Source organism: Chrysochloris asiatica, unplaced genomic scaffold, assembly GCF_000296735.1.
Source record: "Chrysochloris asiatica unplaced genomic scaffold, ChrAsi1.0 scaffold00081, whole genome shotgun sequence".
NCBI lineage: Eukaryota > Metazoa > Chordata > Mammalia > Afrosoricida > Chrysochloridae > Chrysochloris > Chrysochloris asiatica.
In genome coordinates, this window is record NW_006408599.1 from 466,427 (window position 1) to 475,468 (window position 9,042).

The following is a 9,042-nucleotide window of genomic DNA, read 5'->3' on the forward strand; positions in this document are numbered from 1 at the left end:
GGAGTATATTTGTGTGCATAGATGTGAATAAGGAATACCATAGAAGCATTGATACATTTATATTATGGTGTTGGCAAAGAATATTGAAAGTACTATGGACCGCCAGAAGAATAAATCTGTCTTGGAAAAAGTACAATCAGAATGCTCTTTGGAAGTAAGGATGGTCAGACTCAGTTCTTTGGACATGTTGTCCGAAGGGATCATCCCTAGAGAATGACGTCATGCTTGGTAAGTGAAGCTTCAGTACAAAAGAAAAAGATATTCAACCACATGGATTGACATAGTGGCAATAGCAGTGGATTCAAACAACAATTGTGAGGATGACCCAGGACCACACAGTGTTTCGTTCTGTTATGCATAGGGTTATTATGTGTTGGAACTCCCTCAAAGACACCTAACAACAATAACACAATGTGACAGACATTGCCAAGATTTGGGAATGTAATGGTGACCAGACATCCAAATTATGAATAGACACTAAAGAAAAACATTCCAGGACAAAGAATATCATGTTTAAAGAACTGGATGAAATCCCAGGAAATAAGTCCCTGATATTATCAACCTCCCTTAAGTCCCTAGACCCCGCTAAGTACAGTTGCGATGCAGTTGACTTCAATTCATGACAATCCCATGTTTGTCAAAGTAGAATTGTGTTCCATAGGGTTTTCAATAGTGGATTCAAGAGTAGGGTCCAATTACACAGAACCAGATAAATAACATTTGCTTTCATCATTTGGAGTGGGAAGCTATCAATGGACTTTGGACTTCTTGACATATAGTAAAGACACAGCAAAAATAAATGGAAAAGGACTTTAACATAGAAAGTTATATGATGATAGATTTTGTGTTTAAAAGATCACTGTGGCCATACTGCAGAGAATGGATAGAAGAGATGTCAAGAGGGGATATGGTCAATTTTCTGAGAATAAACAGCAGAATGGAAGCATCCTCAATCGCCAACCAAGAAAAAGTTCAAAAGTCAACCATCAGCTGGAAAATTGGTGCTTACAGTTTTCTGGGACTCTCAAGGACCAGAATTGGAACACTATTAGGATAAAGGTTCAACAATCAACAGTGCTCATTACAGTCAGATGCTCACTGAAGAGCTGAAGTCTAAACTTCGGATTAAAAACAGAGGACAGCAATCCAAGAGTATTGTGGTCTTGTATGAGTATGAATGTGTGCACACCTTTGCCCACACTACTGACACTCTGTAAAAACTTCGTTTTGAGGTGTTAAAACATTCTCCCTATTGTCCTGATCTTGCTCCATTGGACTTCCACCTTTTTGTTCCCCTGAAAGCAGGACTTTGAAGACAAAAATTCACTTCTGATAAAGACGTAAGGCGGAGGTGCATTTGCAGTTCCCAGCTCAGACTAAAACATTTTTAATAAGGGAATACAAAAGCTTGTTGACAGATGGGCAAAGTGTATTGAAAAGCAAGGAGATTATGTGGGAAAATGGTGTGTTTGTCTTTTCTAAAAATTGATTAAAATAAATTTTGCAACCAGAATGTGGATAATTTTTGGGTCACCCTCGTGTCTATGGCCATCTTGATTAAGATTCAGGTTTTGGGTCTTTTGTGACTGCATTATCTTAAAAAACAAAGCACATATTATTCTTGGTTTCCTTATGCATTAAAAGGAAATTCTGCTGATACTTATGAAGCCTAGTAGTATAAGCACAGGGTAGCTAATTTCAAGGTTGCAATTCAAACCCGCCAACCACCAAGGAAGAAGATGAGGCTGTTTGCTCCCATAAAGATTTACTCTATACAGAATTACTGTGTTAGAATTGAGTTGTTTCAAATAAATGCATATAATCCATACTTAATGTTCAATGTGTCTTCTTGTTGTTAAGTGCCATTGAGTCTGTTCCGACTCATAGCAACCCTGTATAGGATTTCTGAGGCTTTAAAATCTTTGTGGGAGCAGAAAGCCTCATCTTTCTCTAACACTTTAAATGTGGACCTTGTGGTTTGTAGTCCAGTGCCTATTATATGGAGTCACTTCTCCCAAATGTGTCTTCGGCATAACTATTATTTCCCTTAATTGCATGGATTGTTTTATTGCTAGATGCCACTGAGTTAGTTCTGACTTATAACAACCCAATGCACAACAGAATGAAATACTGCATAGCCTTGGGTCAGGTACACCTAAGCCCTCAAAGTGATAGCTTTGCTCTTGAACACGTTAATGAGTTATTTTGCTGAAGATTTGCCTACTGCAATATGTCATTTGATTTCTTGACTGTTGCTTCCATGAGCATTGACTGTGGATCCAAGTAAAACAAAGCCTTTGACTATTTCAAACTTTTCTCCAGATATCGTGATGTGGTTTATTGTCCCAGTTGTGAAATTTTTCATTTTCTTTACATTGAGATTCAATCCAAAGGTTGTAGTCTTTGATCTTCATCAGTAAGTATTTTAAGTCATTGTCACTTCCAGCAAGCAAGGTTGTATCATCTGCATATTGCAGGTTGTTAAGGAGTCTTCTCCCAATCCTGATACCACACTCATCTCCATATAATGATTTGCTCAGCATATACATTGAATAAAGATGGCAAAAGCATACAACATTAATGTGCATCTTACCTAATTTTAAGCCATTCAGTATCCCCCAGTTCTGTTAGAACAACTGCCCTGTGATCTATGTGCAGGTTACTAATGAGCACAATTAATGGTGATTCTTTGCAAAGTTATTCAAAGTTTGTTATGATCCACACAGTTGGATGCCTTTGCATAATCAATAAAGCATGAGTAAATATCTGTCTGGTACTTTCTGCTTTCAGCCAAGATCCATCGTCTTCTTAATCTGGCTTGAATTTGTTGCAGCTCCCTGTCAATGAACTGCTGCTTCCATTTTTTAAATTATCTTCAGCAAAATTTTAGGTGCATGTGATATTAATGGTATTTGTTCAGTAATATCTGCATTCCATTGGGTCATCTATCTTTGGAATGGTTACAAATATGGATCTCTTGCAAGGTAGCTGTCTTCCAAATTTCTTGACATAGACATGTGCCTCCAGCATTGCATCAGTTTGCTGAAAGATTTCTATTTGTATTCCATCGATTCACAGAGCCTTGATTTCCACCAATACCTTCAGCGCAGCTTCAGTTTCCTTCAGTATCATTGGTTCTTGATCATATGCTATCTCTTCAAATGGTTCAACATTGAACAGTTCTTTTTGGTACACTGATTCTGTATAGTCCTTCTATCTTCTTTTGATGCTTTCTGTATCATTCAATGTTTTGTCCTTAGAAACTTTCAATATTACAAGTCAAAGCTTGATTTTTTATTTTTTAGCTTTTTCAGTTTGAGAAATGCTAAATGTGTTCTTCTCTTTTGGTTTTCTAACTCCAGGTCTGTGACAGTTAAGGATTTGTTTCAACTTGTTTGATATGTCACTATCACTACTATCTACTATGATGCAATCACCCCCATGATGTGATATGATGTGGTCAACTCTTAACCTGGTGTAATTATCCTATGTTGTAAATCCTTACTTCTATTATGTTAATTAGTCCCGATACAATCTACAGAATTAAGAAGGAGGACTAGGCACAAAGACTGTGCAGACCGTCTTTAGCAAAAACATGGAAAACTGGATGAAACAGATTCAGAGAGCAGTCTCAGAACTTTGAACTTCAGATAAAGGGACTAATAAGTGGATTGAGTGCTTACCAGGGGAAAGATTTGGAAAAGAAGCAAGAAAAGAGGAGCTTTCTGTTTGAGGTGGCCAATGTGCCCCACTGCAACCATTTTGAATGGAAATGAGCAGAGAGTGAGACAAGAGACCACTCCTATTACAGAAACCTGCTAGTGATTTGCAGACACATAGATACAAGTGGTTTTTTCCCCCTTTCTTTCTTTTTTCTCATTTTCCTTCTCTTCTTTTTCTCTTTCCAGTCACTTCCTCTGTGGTAACCAAAGATGAGACTAGTAAAAGTAGACACCCATAGGAACGGTTCTGCCTCATGCAGAGGGTTCTGCAGCCCACATGAAGAGAGTTTGATGGCCCACATGGAGGATTCTGCAGCACACATGGAGGGTTCTGTGGTCCATGCAGAGGATTCTGTGGTCCGTGCAGAGGTTTCTGTAGCCCATGCAGAGGGTTCTGTGGCACGATTTGTTGGATGAAGAATTGAAGGGAGGAGGAGACAACAATAAGAGCCGGTGCCTGGAATCTCTTCCAAACTGAGTCTGGCTAGCCCTGGGTTGGTTCTCACTAGGAGAAACAGCAAGAACCATCATGAAATTTCTCAGGAGGCTTTGGAGGCAAGAGTCCACTAGGTGGCACTACAGAATTACTCCAGGTTTATTGTCCTTATGTATATTTTTTCCCCTGGTTTCTATGACTTTCATTTTTAGTTTTGTTCTTTGAGCCTCCTTCTATCTTGTGGGAGCCTTTTCTATCCTTGCCTTACCCAAAAGGAGACAGCAACTAGTGCCATACAGCCAAGCTGCAATTGCACTCTCTAAAAAACCCCACCAATTGGGCAAGAGCCAATACTAGATGTTGCATATCAGAGTAGCATCTACAACCAATACTTGCTAAAAACATTCTGAAATGAACTGTACAGGAGATGAACAGAGAAGTCCATCTCTGAATCACACCTACCAGGAGGCAACTTGATAGTGCTTAAGAATACACCAACATACATTCAGCTAATTAAGGCAAATATAACAACACCACAATGCCCAAAAAACAGCAGAAATTTTCTTGCTCAAGTACAGATAAAAGGCAGAGTAGCTCAAACAAACAACCAACAAGAAGAGCAAGAAGTTGCTTTGGAGGGAGAAGAAGCTTTGGAATTACCTGAAAAAGAATTCAGGAGAATGATATTGAAGTGCATCCAAATGGTCCACAGAAAGGTCAAGGAAAATAAGGAAGAAGTCAGGAAAGTGAAATAGGAAAAAGCAAACAAAACAGATATATATCATTGGAGATTATACAAAACCTGCAAAAAGAGATCCAGATGATCAATACTAAAATATCAGAAATGGACAATACACTGAAAGGGCAAAGAAGTAGAATTGAATAGATGAAACCCAGAATTAGAAACCTGGAAGATAAATCTCTCAATACTACTAAGATAGAAGAAAAAGCAGAAAAAAGAGTGAAAAAAAAAAAAAATCTGAAGAAAGCCTAAAGTTCATGTGGGACAATATAAAGAGGAATAACCTACAGGTGACTGGAATTCCAGAATATGAAAAGACAAAGAAAACCACAGAAGAGATAGTCTAAGAGCTGCTGGGAGAAATTTTCCCTAACGTCATGAAGGATAAAAACCTAATCAGTAAAGAAGCTGAACAAACCCCAGACAGGATAGATTTTTTTGATCTTTGCTGTTATTGCTGATGTGAGATGATATCTCATTGTTGCCATTGAGTCAATTCATGTAGTGATCCTATGCACTACATTACAAAACAGTGCCTGATCCTGCACCGTCCTCTCACAATTGTTGCTCTATTTGTGGCTTCTGCATGGCAATTCATCTTGTTGAAAATACTATGGCTGGGTCAGGAGTACCTTAGTTCACAAACTTGCATCTTTGCATTTTAACACTTCAAAGAGAACTGCTGCCAAAGAATTGCCTAATGTAATCCATCATCCAACAACAATCCATTATTTGATTTCTTGACTACTATTTCCATGAGTGTTAATTGTAGATCCAAGTAAAATGAAGTCTTTGACAACTTCAATATTTTCTCCATTTATCATGATGTTATTCATTGGCCGAGTGGTGAGAATTTTTGTTTTTCTATACGTTGAGGTGCAATCCATACTTAAGGCTGTAGTCTTTGATCTTCATCAATAAGTATTTTAAGTTCTCTTCACTTCCAGCAATCAAGGGTTGCATCATCCGCATATTTCAAATCATACAAGGCACAAGTAAATATTTCTCCTACAAAGTCTCAGAAAATCAGATGAAGGGTAATCAAATAATGAAAAATATATGACATCTACAAGATTTTGCAGTATACATATGGCAAAATCTTGTGTGTATTATATATACATATATACTACAAAATCTTGTGTGTATATATGCAACTATTCTGGGTGTATATATATATATATATATAGAGAGAGAGAGAGAGTCCTGGTGTGGCACTGTGAATAAGCACTGGACTGCTAACCTCAAGGTAGGCAGTTCAAATCTGCCTCCCTTCCTTGGAAACCCGATGCAGGGTCCTTATGAGTCAGATCCAACTGGATATCACTTAACAACAAAAACTATATATATATACATCAAGAACCTTCAGGGACATCTAACAGGGAAGAGGATTTTGGCAGGAAGAAGAGGAAAATTTAAAGCAAGAAGTAGAGGTGGAGGAGGAAGAGGAAGTAGAGAAAAAGAAGGAGAAGTAAAGTATATAAGAATTAGAAAAAGGAAGGATAATGTTTTGAATACATACCATATTTCACACATGATACTAATTGCAACAAAATATTATAGCACTTAATCTTTACAACATAACCCAAGAGAGGTTTTTACAATCCTCATACTACAGATAAGGACACCGAAGATCAGAGATGTTAGATAAGCAGCCCAAGACCACACAGTAAGAAAGTGAAAAGGTTGATTTCAAAACATACTGTAAGCAAAGACACTAAGTTATGCTACACTGCTTTTCAGTAAGTGTAGCTCTATCTCTACCCTTGTAGAATTTTGTCACACTTATTTGTTTAAAGGTTTCCCTTCACCACTACACTGTAACAGCATTTAAAAAAAGAACTGAGAATTATTCTTCATTATAATTCCTTTGTTGAGTTCCCACTGGGTAGTTAATAAAATGGTGTTGAGTAATTGTGAATCTCCAATGTCTATGAATGTTTTAATAAGTAGGTTCACAAGTACTATGGCTTTTTTTTTTTTTTTCAGGATTTGAATTAAAATGTTGTCTCTGAAAGGGTGTTTATAAACACTTGTCAGCATTCATCTAATTTGCCTGATTAATCTAGCTGTTTGTTTTGTTTTGTTTGCAAATATAGTAGAAAGATGAGTCTCAATTGACCTAAGTAAGTATGGATGGGTAACTAGAGATTTATAGATCATGGAGGTTCACCTAGGCTTCTTTCTGAAGTTAAATCCACTCTTTAATGTTCTAGCTTTTAGCACAAGTTAAACTTATTGTTCAACCTATTTTTGTGGACTGTGGAAGGGAAGACAGAATTATGAACCATTTATAGAATCCCTGTGGCACTGTAGGATAAGCACTGGACTGAAAAGTTGGTTTGAACTGCAAAGTCAGTGGTTCAAACCTGTCAGCTGCTCCTTGGAAATTCTATACAGGGTCACCAAGACTCAGAACTGATTCAATGGCACTTAACAACAACAACAGCAGTATCTATAGTTTAAATAAATCGAAACTGGTTGACTTGAAAATTCTAGGATTCTCTACAGGATCATGGAAAGAAAAATCAAACCAGCAATGTCTCTAAATTCATCCTCCTGGCCTAAGGACCAGAAGCCACTTTTTGCACTTTTTCTCACCACATACCTTGTCACAGTGGGAAGAACTTGTTCATCATTCTGGTCATCTGCTCTGACACCTGTCTCCAGACACCATGTATTTTTCCCCTCAGCATCTTACTGTTCACTGATTATTGTAGCAACCACTACACAACAATCATTGCTCCCAATGCTGGTAAACTTTCTGTCAAAAGAAGATGATCAATTCATCTATTGAGTATATGATCCAAATGTATTTCTTCTTGACTTTTGCCCATAACAGAAAGTTATCTCCTGGCAATGATTGCCATTTATATGCTCATCTGTGACCCCCTGTGCTTTGCCACTATCGTGAGCCACTGCCGTTGTGTCCTGCTACTGACCTTCTTCTCCATCATCTCTCACTTCCATTCTCCCTTGCTAGTTCTTCCAATAAATCATTTCATCTTCTGTGATTCCAGTGTTATCCACCACTTCCTCTTGACATCAGCTCTCTGCTGAAATTGTCTTGCTCCTCCATATTGGTAAATGAAATTGTAATTAACGAAGAAGGATTAATAATTCTGGTGACACCCTTTATTTGCATTGTCATCTCTTACCTACGAATTCTCATAGCTGTTCTTAAGATTCCCTCAATTACTTTGAAACAGAAAGTCTTCTCCACCTGTGGCTCCCATAACACCATGGTGACCCTTTTCTATGGAAACATCACTTACATATATTTCTGACCCCTGTCCAACTACACTGTCAAGGAGCAGAGGGCAACAGTCATCTACACAATTTTGTCCTCCATGCTAAACTCTTTCGTCTATAGCTTGAGATACAAAGACATGAAGTAGGGTCTGGAGAAGCTGACAGGCAGAAGAGGCACCTTTACAGACTTGCACAGTAATGACTTTAATAGGCTCTTGTTTCTGATCATTTCTAGTGACTACAAGCTACTGGAAATTGTTGTTGTTAGGTGCCTTCAGGTTGGTTCTGACACATAGCACAAAAGAATGAAATGCTGCCTAGTTCTGCATCATTCTCATTAGCATACCTAATTTAAGTGTTTCAGAGGAAATGGCATAGATAAGACAAGACTAGAGTGTTATACCCAGTCTTAGATATTTGGTCCCATGAATCAAGGCCATCTTGTTAGGGCCCTCTGATTGAGCCATGGTCTTTGTACTCATTACTCATCCTTCTCCCACACTATTTTCTCTTCCCATTCATTCCTTACACATATCTGAAAACCAATGATTTTTCATACTAATTTTTCTCGACTAGGCTTCTCCTTGTGTAATATTCTGAATCTCCAGTAATTTACACATTTCAATAAACCGTTGTAATTAGTTATTTACCTTATAGCAGTTTCAATGTTTTCAATCATTTGAGGAGGGAGTGTGTATGTCTGTAGGCTATGCTCATGCTCTGTCTTCGCTATGAGAACGAATGCCTCAGCATCAGGGAGTTTCTTGCCTACCAAGCTGAGCATAGATGATGTCTCCTCCCTTTTCAGAATCTCTCCCTGGATCCAGCACAGTGCCTTGGATCTTGCACCCAGCATATGATCTATAGTTGGTCCTCATCAGCTAGTTGGCTAT

The 9,042-nt window shown here is 38.0% G+C and overlaps 1 pseudogene; it reads left to right on the forward strand.

Moving 5' to 3' along the window:
* Positions 1-221: 221 nt before the first annotated feature.
* LOC102837090 lies at positions 222-8,760 on the forward strand (annotated as a pseudogene).
* Positions 8,761-9,042: the final 282 nt, after the last annotated feature.